At 42.5% G+C, this 12,957-nt stretch overlaps 1 pseudogene; it reads right to left on the reverse strand.

Moving 5' to 3' along the window:
- Positions 1-6,664: 6,664 nt before the first annotated feature.
- LOC122433838 lies at positions 6,665-8,223 on the reverse strand (annotated as a pseudogene).
- Between the last annotated feature and the right edge of the window lie 4,734 nt (positions 8,224-12,957).

Genomic DNA, 12,957 nt, shown 5'->3' on the forward strand with positions numbered 1-12,957 from the left:
CTTTTCCCTACCAATAAATTAAAAGCCAAATTAGACATAACTACCATTATATTTTCTTTTTTTAACTTTGGCTTTTGAAATATTGGAGACATTTCAATGTGCTATGTAGGCATTTAAATTAAGTGAATGCACCTTATGGATCTTTTGAGGATCATCTTGAGGTGAATTTGCAGAATTATTATCATTTATTGCTTTTCATCAACTATTTAATTGAGAAGATTCTCCCAGTGATTTATACCATCATAAAATACGTGGTCTTATTTCTATTAATTATGATTTGGAAGATGTAGTAAATATAATGTTAATGAATGTGTTGAATGATTTTGGATTAATTGGAATGACAAAAAACGCCTTAAGCAAAGAATGGTAGTTTGAGACTGTTGGCAAATTCAAAGATAAAACTGTATCTACTTTGTGTCCTGCCCCATCCTTAGAAATCTGACTTGTCCAGAGCAAGAAGTTAGGTCAAATATACAAGTTCAGAGCAAGAAATTACGTTCAGTCTTCGATTGTCATTACTGGTATTTGGAAAACATTCCCTTTTTTATTTGTGGAAATTAGAAACAGAGCAATAACTCCAAGTACAATTCACCCAGCTCTGACAATTGCTATCTCATGACCAGTCTTGGTCTATATATTCCCTTTCCTCTCAACTTGAATGGCATTGGATTATTTTAAAGACAACCCCAGACATCATGTCTCTTCATCTCTGGTTTTAACAAGTCTTTTCTTGGGGGTGGGGGGTGGGTGGCTGTTGGCTCTCTGTTTAGTACTGTAGTAGGAGTGTGTATTAGTCGCTTAGTCCTGTCCAACTCTTTGCAGCCCCATGGATTGTAGCCCACCAGGCTCTCTGTCCATGGAATTCTCTAGGCAAGAATACTAGAGTGGGTTGCCATTCCCTTCTCCAGAGGATTTTCCCAACCCATGGATCAAAGCCGGGTCTCCTGCATTGCAGACAGATTCTTTACTAGCTGAGCCACTAGGGAAGGAGCATAAACACGATTCATGTTTCCCAAGAATGCCTGTTATTGGTGTGCCATGGTGTTGGAAGTTGTCCGTTTCTTACGGAAAGACTCATGTTAACCCAGGTTTTAAGATTGATATATATATGGACAATACCTGTCCCAGATTGCTTGGATGGACTCTGCCACTTGCTCTCTGGGACTCTTCCTTTACTAGGCTTCCATGCAATGAACCCCTTTTCAGACAGACTCATCTTTCCTAGAGCAATTCTCTCTTTTATTTAGGTGACTGCATAACTCGGCCCTTGTTCTTCACTTGTTTTTTTCCCATAACTTCAAAGGTCTAGAAGGCACTTTTCTATAGAACCCCAAGTGACTCTAAACGTCTCCCCTCAACCTTCTCCTCTGTAGTGAGAGCGGGACTGGTCTTATAAAGAGAACTGATGACAATCTGATGTGGTATAGGGGTTCCTGAACATCCTCCAGTGCCTCTCAGCCTAAAAAGAAAAAATAAATTTGCATCTCCTTTACCAAATACTCTATATTCAGTAATTTCTTTTGAGTTGAATGAAAATGACTCTGGGAGGGGTAAAACTACATTCCCCCCCTTGGGGAGCCGATTTCACTGCGAGTGAAGGGTGGAGTACCCATCACAGTATTAATTATCTGGGCAGATGGTGTGGGGCCTTAGGTCTCTTGTTCCAAAGCCCACATTTTAGACTGTAGTTTCTTTGCATTGCCGTGAAGTCATTGGACTGACTGAGGGAATCTGCGTGTCAAGCACAGAAAATCCTAAATAATGAGAAGGGTAGCAGATGAGAGCAGGAGAAGGAGTTTAACTGCATCTTGACTGCAAAGCCTAATAGTTCTTGAAATATCAAGGGAAATTATAATTTTTTTCCCTTATTGGATATAAATATTTAAATTATTACTACTCTCTTTAGTTTTCTGGTGGCAAGAGACTGACCCAAGGAAGTGTTTCTCTATCCTTAGTGTCTCTGACTCATCTAGGGGTCTTGTTAAAATACAGATTCTGATTAAATAGATTTGAATCCAAGTGAGCCCTATGTTTCTGCATTTCTGACAAGATCCCAGATGATGCTGTTGGTCTACATGAAACAGGGTGAGTAGAAAGGTGCTACAGTATTCCTGGAGGCATATTCCCACCCCCTCACTTAATTATCAGCCCTGTCTAAGTCTTTTCTTTCCCTGCCATTTGCTCTGTTTTACCTGCTCTCTGACTGCAGCCATTTCATTTTGCAGAATCAACCATGTCATGTGATGGAAACCTTTCTCAGTCCTGTGGGTTTGCGTGGCTTTGGAAACATTCAGTCATTGGGAAGTGTTAAACAACAAGGAAAAATGAGTGGATGGAGAGGGTACTGTGTGAGTGGAGGAGGAGAGAGAGTGGTGAGTGTGTGTGTGTGTGTGTGTGTGTGTGTGTGTGTGTGTGTGTGGTGGGGGGTGGGGTGGGGAGGAAAAGGATATAATAGGTCTCATTGGAATGTGGAAATGTGTGTATATAAAAGACCTGTTAACTCTTGTCTAAAATAGCATAACACCCCAGCATGGTTGGGCAAGTATAGCAGCAAAATGGAAAAAAAAAAATCTAGGGAATGTCCAAGAATATTTTGGAATGATACAACACTCATGGTTTCTTTTTTTCCTGTTGCAAGTTGGATATAGTTTTCTGCTGTTCAGAGTTTACTCTGTTCCCTATTCTATCCTGCAGAGATGAGCGGAAAGGCACTACAAAGGGAGAAATTTCTACTGTCTGTGGCCAAACAGTATTCAGGATGTCATTATTCTAGTTTCACCTAAATCTTCTTTCCAAAGTGTTGTTAGGTAATTTCTCTGCAGAAATCCCACTTAATGCCCCAACCTTCATGATTTTGCTCTTTTACTGTTTTTAAACCTTGTTTTTATAAAAATTATGTATCAGTGGTGGGGAATTATTTTCTTTTCTTAAAAATAAAGCAGCACCAAATTTTTATTGTCAATTTTTTATTTTAACCGTCCCTTCCCCATGTCAGTTCTCTTCATGAGGAATGCCATATGTCTTTTTTTTTTTTTTTACTATTACTTATTAGTTTTCTCTTATTTATCAAAGTGTCTCCTACAGTACTTACTATTATCGGGCTTTAGAGAATGAAGATATTTTAGAATAATGCAAATAATCAAAATCTCCAATGATCAAATGGCTGTAAAACACTTCAAAGAATTTTCCCTTGGAGAAGTTTTCTGAAGACCTGGTCTTTCACTAAGAGACTCAGAAAGTATTTTGTAGGCCTGTCTGTAAAATAGTTTCTGTGATTTTTATTTTCCCCTCATGATGGGAAGAAAACCAAAATGCAATATGCAATAACAAAAAGGAAAAAAAAAAAAGATTGCTAGAGGTATTGTGATAAAATTCCAACATTCAAATTCAGACTTAGTTACATAGCTGTTTTTCTATCAGGTTTGCATTTCACATCTGTGTGTGCAGGACTGTAGTTTAGGCATCTCTGTGAAAAATTTGTACTTGTTCAGAAGAAACTAGCATTCATGGAGATGTCACTGGGAAATGTTACTTTTTATTGCTTGGACTATTTAGGATTTTATATGTGTAAAGTGCTATACAATCCCCATCAGTGGTTATTCCTATAAATAATTTCATGACTTGGTTTATTATTGCTATATCCATTTTATGGATGGTAATATAGAGGAATGGATTACAGGAAAGCTGAAATTAGATCCTGCAATCACAAAAGTTTCCTAGACTGTTGTTTAAACTGTAGACTGCAAATGTGTCTCCTTGTGTTAAATATCTGATTTAAAAAAATGAAATATGTGGGGACTTGGCATCTCTGGAGCTGTGTCTGGGTTTGTGAAAGGAAAAATGAGGAGATGTGAGTCAATTACATAATATTATGGGGAGAAAAATCTCTCTTGGTAAAGGAAACCATGGGTCCTGTTGGCCCAATGGTCTTCCCTGGCAGGATGAAGTCTGCTGGAACATTGCTCAACTCGAGTTTGTTTTCATAAACATCACTATCCTATCCATCATGGTACCAGAAATAGCTGCCTTGCACATTCTTCTTGTAATTATAATTCCAGTCCTGAAAATGTGTCCTTTAGATTCTTAAAGGTCATCTTAAGATTACACTGCTGGGACCTTAGAGAACAAGGTTTGGACAAGAAAGTCTGTCTCTAGAAAACATCCATTGAATTGAGTGGAGGTATTTTAACCATCTTGTTCTGCTTGCCTCTGGCTATGAGCATTGGCTTTAGAAACTTTATTCTAAAGTGAATGAGCTGGTGGGATCAGTATGTATTCACACGCAGAAGATGGTAGGGATCCTCCATACCCTTGTATCAGATGGTGCAGTCCCAGAGGCTCCCAATAAAGTTGGCCTCTCACTTCAGTGGGGCTCTTGCCAGGCTCTCAGTTGATATAGGGCCCTCAATTTTTCCTCTCTATGGGAGACAAGCCCTCATGTGTCCAGCCTTGTGAAACCCATTTTGTTCTTCTGACCACTAGAACTGTAAGATAATGATATCAAGTTTGTCCTAATTTGTTACAACAGCAGCAGGAAACTAGTACAAGCAATTTTGCCTCCATGGACTTTTTTCTCCCTTAAAAGAAATGTTAAAAATTATTTTATGACTATGTTAATGCAAAGATGAATGTATTAATATTAGAAATTGAAACATTCTTTGTCTTAACAGTTTCCTTTCTCTCCTGATTTTAAAAGAAATTGGAACATTTTCATAGGTACCTAAAAGTATCCTGGGCTCTGGGCATAGGGCCAAGTGTGCCTACGGGACAGGTGGGCTCTCACTATAGGTGTGTGTGCATGCTCAGTCATGTCTGATTCTTTGTGACCCCATGGACTGTTGCCTGCCAGCCTCCTCTGTTACAGCATTCTCCAGGCAAGAATACTGGAGTGGGTAGCCATTCCCTTTTCCAGGGAATCTTCCTGATCCAGGGATCAAATCTGGGTCTCCTGCACTGCCGGCAGATTCTTTACAGTCTGAGCCATCAGGCCTCTCTATCCGAATCTTCCCCATCGTTCACCCACTTAGTACAGCCAAGTACATGCCAACTGAGGGATTTCAGAGATACTGGCTTCTTGCTCTGTTTTCTCACCTCTTTATGTTTGAATAGGGGGATGTTTCCCACTGGCCAGGATACGTATTTCAAGCAGGAGAATGTTATTCAAAGTGCCTCTCAAGTCCCATGACATCAGTATGCACAATAAACACACAATACCCTCACTGTACACACAGCAAACACACAGTAAATACTGGTTGAGTGAAGAACTGTGACAAGACTTGTCTTTGAGTCCTGTTTCCTGGAATGTTTTGCCTGATCAATTTACCCTTCTTTACTTTTGTTGCAAATAAGAGAAGAGATTACGGTTAAAATTTGACAACAGATGTGGGTATCTTTTATGTTTAATTAACATCCACTGTTTGCAAGACATTTTCACGTACGTCATCTCTTTTGATGACCTGTAAAGAAATTTATGATTTTAGGACAAAAATATTTTTATCATGAACTTATATAAAAATGTTGGGCTTCCCTGGTGGTCCAGTGGTTAAGAATCTGCCTTGCAATGCAAGGGACACCAGTTCGATCCCTGGTCCAGGAAGATCCCACATACCAGGGGGCAACTGAGCCTGTGGACCGGCGCTCTGGAGCCCGCGAGCCACAGCTGCTGAGCCTAAGGGCTGACGTTACTGAAGTCCAGGGGCCTGGAGCGCATGCTCAGCAACAAAAGAAGTCACTGCCACGAGAAGCCCGTGCACCACTAGAGAGTAGTGCCCGCTTCCCACAACTCGGGAAAGCCTGTGCATAGCGATGAAGACCCAGTGCAGGCAAAAATAAATAAATAAACATTAAAAAAAATTTTAATAGTGACAGCAGTTTTCCTTTTAGATAAGTTATTTGTCACTTATAATCCTAAGAAAGAATACTTAGCTATCTGACTTTGGTCACTTTATAATTTGGCCCCTGTGCTCACAGGAAAGCAAAAATGCAGAACAACATTTGTACTCCTTAGTCATATATATTGCTTCCCACCCTTTGTGAAAAATGATACATCACAAGCTGATGGTGATAAGCATTAATGCTGTGAATTGGAAATTACAACCTACCTCGTTAACTGTTTTCACTTCTCTGACAATTAGAAGCCAGAAAGGCATAATTTCTAGCTTAAAAGCAAAGTTAGATTGAGGGAAGTTCAGAGACAGGCTGAGGCAATCTGCAGTTATAGGGCCTCAATGCTTATGGAGCTCACAGGGGTAAATGTAGCCACGTTCCTGAGTTACGATCCTAATTCAGGATCTGCAGAGTCTATGATAATTTGTCACTGTTCTGGAAAAGGCTACATGGAAAAAGATTTGTTTCTAGAGATTTTCAGGAAAGTAGCCAATTCAAACTGCTCAATGCTGTGACATCATTTCTGGCTGGTAGCAAGTTCTTTCTGTCATCGTGGGGTTGGCTTGAGAATGAAGAAGAATGTCTTCATACCGACTGTTTCCTTTTTTTCTTTTTTTTCAAATTTCAGACTATTTATTAATCAGTGTAAACCCCAACAGAATACACCAACATGATTTCGTGTATTTAGAGGTGAAATATTTCCTGATTAAGTGGAAAATTGTGCAGACGGCTTCTGGAAGACCTTCATTCTAAGCAGCTTTATAGTGAAATACTTCATTTAGAAGTCTGGACCTTCTTTATTCAGTTTTCTGTAATCTACATTCACTGAGTAGAACTTGTACTGATCATTAGGACCCAGCTGGTTCCAGGGCTCTGGGTTATTCTTTCTGGCCCACGTGACATCGTGATTGAACAAGGCCAGGGGCGAGACATGCAGTGTTGCTCCAGTGCCTCGTGCTCCAGTAAATATGAAGGGGGATCAGGCTACGATGCTTCTTGGCCTGACCGATGATCTGCTGGGGCGTGGGGCCTCAAGTCCAAATAGAGAGAAAAACGAATCTGCAAGGTCCAGGATTAAACAGCCTCAGATACTATTTGTGAATTCATATGTGCTCCCCACACATATGTGTATGTGCACATTCACATATATACACCAGCACCCACATCTTTAGGTCTGCCTTCCACACCAAATGTATGAACTTATTCACGAGCCTTCCAGCGTCCTCGTCAGGCCAGTTCAGTCCAGCTCTGGAGCAACAGGTAAGATAGATGGATCAGTTCAGTTCAGTTCAGTCACTCAGCCGTGTCCGACTCTTTGCGACCCCATGAACCACAGCACGCCAGGCCTCCCTGTCCATCACCAACTCCCGGAGTTTACTTAAACTCACGTCCATCGAGTCGGTGATGCCATCCAGCCATCTCATCCTTGGTCGTCCCCTTCTCCTCCTGCCCCCAATTCCTCCCAGCATCACGGTCTTTTCCAGTGAGTCAACTCTTTGCATGAGGTGGCCAAAGTATTGGAGTATCAGCTTCAGCATTAGTCCTTCCAATGAATACCCAGGACTGATCTCCTTTAGGATGGACTGGTTGGATCTCCTTACATTCCATCAAATTAATTCCTCATTTCACACTTGAAGTTTTGACAGGATGTCCATCTTGAGAATCCCTTGGACGACAAAGAAACCAAACCATTCAATCCTAAAGGAAATAAATCCTGAACATTCACTGGGAGGACTGATGCTGAAACTGAAACTCCAATACTTTGGCCACCTCATGAGAAGAGTTGACTCATTGGAAAAGACCCTGATGCTGGGAAAGATTGAGGGCAGGAGGAGAAGGGGACGACAGAGGATGAGATGGTTGGATGGCATCATTGACTCAATGGACATGAGTTTGAGCAAACTCTGGGACATAGTGAAGAACAAGGAAGCCTAGTGTACTGCAGTCCATCGGGTCACAAAGAGTCAAACAAGACTTAGTAACTGAACAGTGACTGGCCTCCAACTGTAAGAAGCCCTTGTACTCTGTTCAAGGGCAACCAAAGGAAGCAGATGACTCCAGCATTAAGAAAATCGAGTGGCTATTCAGAGATCCTCCCTTCCATTATCCTCCCATCTTGATGCCTTCCCAGGCTGCCTATGGTTAGGCGCCTTTTAGAAAGTTACCCTCATTCAGGTTACACCCTGCCACACCTCCAGGCCCCAGGATGCTTGTGTCTGAGTTCCCAGCAGTCTTAAAGCCTTGCCAACAGCAGACAGAGACATCCCGCTGAGCCCTGGGTGGAGAGAAAGCCTGGAGTTGCACAACAGTGACCCACTTGGCACAGGGCTGAGCCATCCTGACGGACCCTAGGGACTCCTTCCCTATCCACGTCCTCTGGGATGGTCCCTTAGAGAACTCTCACAAACACACTCACCCAGCCACAGTCGGGGGACATCAACAGAAACCCATGGAAACAAGGCCCTGCCCTGTGGCATTCTGAGTCAGCTCCGTAGTGTGATTTATCAGCCGCCTGAAAAAAGAAAATACTGCTAGGACTGGGCTGGGGCCATGAGGTATAAAGGTGTCCTGGAGTTGAAAAAAACAGGGGCGGGTCTAAATCTAACCCCCCCCCCCGCCCCCCTTTCCTGCCAGAGAAAATTATTCCAGCGTAAACATCTCTCTTTAGAGTATCTTTGTGCAAGGAAAACTACTTTATTACTCAACATTAGTGACACTCACTTTGAACCTTAATTCTGAAAACCACAGAATTTAAAAAATGCTGTAAATAGCTGACACGAGTGTTCTTCCCCGGCTTTCAAAGGAATTGTTTTTGTAATTACTGAGCAGGGTGAAGCTGAATTGTCCCCCACAACCTTTACCCTTCCACCCCCACCTCCCCCCCAACACACATAGTAAACAGGAGAGGGTAATGAGATAGCTCAACTAAAAAACATTCATCATATTCAGATGAATTTATAGTGGAAAAGTTTCAGTGCATTCCTAATGCTTTAAAAAAAAAATCTTTTATGTTTTAAGTAGTTAGGTCTCTATTCTAGTTGTGAGTACAAATAAATGCCTGACGTAGGGTGTAAGCCGAATTCCAAAATGTAGCAAAAACAGTGCCTGCATATTTGGCAGGAATTGAAACCAGTTCAGGTCAGTGTCTGTTTCTGTCCAAAGAAGAGTTTTTGCATTTACACCGGGCTAGGAAAACAACACGGGAAGACCTGGGGAACAACAAGTAATACTGTCAGCTTCAGTGCCCGGCTGGCCAGAGGAGAATGTTGAGAGCAAGTCTGGAATCACGGCTTAAGCTCCAGGTTGCGCTGGCATAAGGTTTGGGGTAGGGGGTGGGGGGGCAGTGAGCAAGAGAAAGAGAGGGGCTGGATGCATTGTTGTAGCAAAATTGCCTTCTCCCATCTCAGGCTCTCACCTTGCAAATCACCCTCTCTTAGCAAAAGCACATCTTACTTGTTAACTCCTCCCCTGCTCGCTAACCTTTTCAATCATCCCCCTTCTTCATTTCAGAATGGCCTTCCGAACAAAGCAGCGTTTTAAAGCCTTTCCCACTAAAAGTTCGCCCCTCCCCCCCTTTAAAGAGGCAGTGTGGGGGTGATTTTCTTTTCTGTCTTTTTTTTTTTTTTTTAATTTGTTTTTCTGCAGTCTCCTCTCCTGATGCTGTCATTGTTTGGAGGTTGATGGATATTTCTTCAGAGATACCATCATATCGCTTGTTATTGTAACACTTATTGGTGATAAAGTTCAGCCTAAAAATTAAGCAGCTGCAATGTAGCAGCACAAATTAGTTTAATGTAAGCAGTCAGGAGCAGCTGGCTGGCTCAGGACTCGAATTTAGCTGTGGGGGGAAGGGTTCTGTGACGCTGACAGTGTTTTTTTCCTCTACATAAACATTTTTGGCTCTTGCTGCTTTTGTGCTGATCATGTGACAGTGTCCCTAGGCAGATAATTTATTTCTGTGGCTTTCATGAGCAATCATTAACCTTCAGACATCGAGTTTGCTTTTTTTTGCTTTGTGGCATTTGTTATTATTATTATTATTATTATTTTTGTATACTAACTAATTCAGAAAGTGTCAGGAGAAAATTACAACCAATTTATAATAGACTGCAATGCATAATACTTATGTTTCTATTAAAGCAGGCCTTGCTTACAAGACCATTCTCATAGTTTAGTTGGTGTTTGTGGATCAGAATAATTCTTTTCAGTGTGGCTGTTGTGGGGACGGCTCCCTCTGTCTCCTTCCGCTTGCAGGGCCGCTGCAAGCTGGACTCTCAGAGATTGGATTTAGAGATCACCTCCGGTGGTCTTCACTGACTGCCTAGGAGGCTGGAACCCCAAGAGCCTCCACGGAGCTGGGAACCAGGCTTCTGGAGTGGGAGGTGGACTTGCTCGATTCCATCTTCCTTCAACTGACACCCCAGCCTTCTGTAAACAGTGTGGCCGTTTGTAGTCAGTCACTGGAGCTAGAATACACTGAGGTTGAAAAACAAAGGAAATCAGAAACTGTGTCCTGCGTAAACCTGTGGGGGTGGCAGGGGACAGAAATACATTTCTGACATCTACTAATCATGCCCACCTGTTTTCTGAGTTTATCTGTTGTATCCTCCTCGGATCTGTTTGTATTGCTCAGCCATTTCTGCCAACCAGTAATTCAGGAGTAAAACGCACAGGGTCACTCCTTGGTGTCCATCATACACGATATCTTCAGACACTTGCAGCATGCCGATTATCTCGTGGGTATTGTGTGGGCCCTCTTAGATATTCATTTATTCATTCTCTCATGGTGCAGGGTTGGTGGGGGAAACACTCAGGACTACTTGCACAGAGGGATTTGATAAAGTGTATTTATAAACCCCAATGGATTGTGTTCAGTGCAAAATAAGAAGAAGCAACTCCTTGTCTTTCTTACTTGTTCAAAAGATTTCAGTGATAAGAGCTGTTCTTAATTGATCCTAATATTTTGTAAGAATAGATGTATAGGTCTTATTTAGGTCGCAGCATGAAAATTCCATTCTTCTAAATGAATGATTCAAGAGCTCAAAACAGGGAAAATTGATGCTGTCATTTTTTTAAAACATTTTGAGGCAGCATCAATGAGCTAGGTATTTCATAGGCTGAACATGAGGAAGAGCTTGAGCAAATGATAGAAAGGAGGATGCCAAAGTGCTTGGGTCATCTTCGATGTTGCATGAAAATGACTGAATGGGTCCCATAGGTGTAATTAATGTGGGTGGGTACAAAGCTGTCCCCTGGCTGAGGTGGGGGGTGGGGCTGAGGGAGTGGGCAGAATCTGGCATCTTCTTTGTCCTTACCCCAAGGAGAGAGATTTCTTTCCCAAACATAGGTCCCTCGTGTTCTGGGCTTTTCCCAAGTCTTTTTAGCATTTCTTGTTCACTGATTCCACCCCACATGATTGACAGGACTGCATTATGACTTTGGTGCTTTATCTAGAAAGTAATTCCCTCACTAAGCTGAGGACTTTTGCCTTCAAAAACCCCTTCCTCCACATTGATAATCATAGTTTAGGACCGTGTTGATATAAAGATGTGTACAACATGGGGTGGGTTTCATCTTTATGTATTCATTATTTTTATGTCATTTTTCTCTTCCAATTTGAAAAGTGATGAAAATGAAGATATTTTCACGGACCACTGAAAGTTTCTTGGACCCTGGGCCCTGTGCATCCTCTGCCTAATGTAGACGTTGGCTGCAAGGGTAGGCACAGCACAGAGCTGATCTTTGCCCAAAAGGAAGAAAACGTAGGTGAAGGAACCAAGTTTACAAGTGAGAAATGCCACAGGGGTACCCTTTCCCTCAGATGAAAGCGTTCACAGTTTTATTTCCAGACACTCCTTTGTCACAGGCTCCAGGGCGGTGTTTATCTCCTGGGGATGGGGCTCACCTGGGGGGTGCTCTTAGCTGCTCACTGTGTTGAACTCTTTTCCAGCCCATCTTGCTCTGTTTAGCCCTGTATGCCTTATCTGAACCAATATGCCCTCAAACCCCATTCTAGAATGCACTCTCCTATGTTGTATTGCTCATCCCTTCACTCCAAGCCTTGCTCACCAGGATCACAGCATCCTACCATGATCTGTGTCTGTGCAGCCTTCCCCCTTGTATGGACCCAGCAGGACTGTTTCTGAGGCCCTCCTCTTCGAGTCAGCTCACCTTTGTTACTCCCATTTCAGCCTTGTCGTTTTACTGTTTGAAAGTCTCTTAACTTTCTGCTACTTCAGCCCTACCTCTCAATTTATCTCTGAGTGATCTTGGATAATATATGTATATATATATATATTTTTTTTTTTGTTAGTTGGAGGATTATTACTTTACAGTGTTGTGTTGGTTTCTTCCATACAACAACGTGAATCAGCTCTAAGTATGCGTATGTTCCCTCCCTCTTGAGCATCCCTCCCTCCTCCCCTCACTCCCACCACCCTGGCATCTCACCCCTCTAGGTCATCACAGAGCTAGTGGGAAGTTGCTATATAAAACATGATAATTTATTCTTTAGCACCAGTTTTCTTATCACTACAAAAGAGATTGGTAGCACTAGTGATAAAAAAACCTGCCTGCCAGTGGAGGAGACTTAAGAGATACGGGTTTGATCCCTGGTTTTGGAAGATCCTCTGGAGGAGGGCACGGCATCCCACTCCAGGATTTTTGCCTGGAGAATTCCATGGACAGCGGAGCCTGGCAGGCTGGAGTCCACAGGGACACAGAGTTGGACACTAATGAAGCAACTTATCATGGCACGGCATAAAAGAGATGAGTAATTGCCAACTGTGTAGTAAGTAGGGGCTTCCCTGTGGCTCAGATGGTAAAGAATCTGCAATTCAGGAGACCTGGATTCAACCCCTGGGTTGGGAAGATCCCCTGGAGAAGGAAATGGCAGCCCACTCTAGTATCCTTGCCTGGAAAATCCCATGGACAGAGGAGCCTGGTGGGCTACAGTCTGTGGGGTTGCAAAAGAGTCAGACAGGGCTGAGCAACTAAACAGAGAGTGTATTGAGTATGCACAGTGGGCCAGGGATTGTGCTAAGGAATTTGCTTAGTGATTGGTGTTCATTC

This window comes from Cervus canadensis, chromosome 33, assembly GCF_019320065.1.
Source record: "Cervus canadensis isolate Bull #8, Minnesota chromosome 33, ASM1932006v1, whole genome shotgun sequence".
Classification (NCBI taxonomy): Eukaryota; Metazoa; Chordata; class Mammalia; order Artiodactyla; family Cervidae; genus Cervus; species Cervus canadensis.